The sequence below is a fragment of the Schistocerca piceifrons genome, chromosome 7, assembly GCF_021461385.2.
Source record: "Schistocerca piceifrons isolate TAMUIC-IGC-003096 chromosome 7, iqSchPice1.1, whole genome shotgun sequence".
Classification (NCBI taxonomy): Eukaryota; Metazoa; Arthropoda; class Insecta; order Orthoptera; family Acrididae; genus Schistocerca; species Schistocerca piceifrons.
Window position 1 is genome coordinate 32,154,050 of NC_060144.1, and position 1,161 is coordinate 32,155,210.

The window sequence follows — 1,161 nt, forward strand, 5'->3', positions numbered from 1 at the left end:
GCATCTCGTGGTCGAGCGTTCTCGCTTCCCACGCCCGGGTTCCCGGGTTCGATTCCCGGCGGGGTCAGGGATTTTCTCTGCCTCGTGATGGCTGGGTGTTGTGTGCTGTCTTTAGGTTAGTTAGGATTAAGTAGTTCTAAGTTCTAGGGGACTGATGACCATAGATGTTAAGTCTCATAGTGCTCAGAGCCATTTTTGAACTATTCACATAGAGACCTTAAGAAACACTTGCACCGAGTATGGAAACGGAATGTGAACCACGTGCTTTGAAATTACAATGATTTTTATTAGGTGTAAGGTGGAAGTACTGTGCGCCTTTCAGAGAGCTTTTCCTTCAATATTACTCAAATAAACTACGACAAAGAGATGTCATATTGGTTCTAATGCGTTACTGGATTATCTGTTTGACCTAAATTTACAAGTACACTTAACTTAATTTATATTAAACTTCCTGGCAGATTAAAACTGTGTGCCCGACCGAGACTCGAACTCGGGACCTTTACCTTTGGCGGGCAAGTGCTCTACCAACTGAGCTACCGAAGCACGACTCACGACCGGTACTCACAGCTTTACTTCTGCCAGTACCTCGTCTCCTACCTTCCAAACTCCGCTGCAGAGTGAAAATCTCATTCTGGAAACGTCCCCCAGGCTGTGGCTAAGCCATGTCTCCGCAATATCCTTCCTTTCAGGAGTGCTAGTTCTGCAAGGTTCGCAGGAGAGCTTCTGTAAAGTTTGGAAGGTACTAGCAGAAGTTAAGCTGTGAGTGCCGGGCGTGAGTCGTGCTTCGGTAGCTCAGTTGGTAGAGCAGTTGCCCGCGAAAGGCAAAGGTCCCGAGTTCGAGTCTCGGTCGGGCACACAGTTTTAATCTGCCAGGAAGTTTCATATCAGCGCACACTCCGCTGCAGAGTGAAAATCTCATTCTGGTTAATTCATATTGTTTGTGCATGTTGGGCAGAAGCAATCTGTACTAGCTCAGTGTAAGAAAGAATGGGACCGCATGCTTATACCAAGCAGTATTCCTTCCGGGAGAGCTCTTGAGACACACAGCCGTGGGAAAGACTAGAGGTCCGTCGCGGCCATCTTCGTAGAGATCGGCAGTGAACAGGGGCAGTGGTTACAGAGTCCCTAACCCTGAGACATGGTGGCGTCCAGCGCCTGACC

The 1,161-nt window shown here is 48.4% G+C and overlaps 1 non-coding gene across 1 annotated transcript; it reads left to right on the forward strand.

The window, feature by feature from the left end:
• Positions 1 to 780: 780 nt before the first annotated feature.
• Trnas-cga lies at positions 781 to 855 on the forward strand. The gene has a single exon. It is a non-coding gene; the product is annotated as a tRNA-Ser (tRNA).
• Positions 856 to 1,161: the final 306 nt, after the last annotated feature.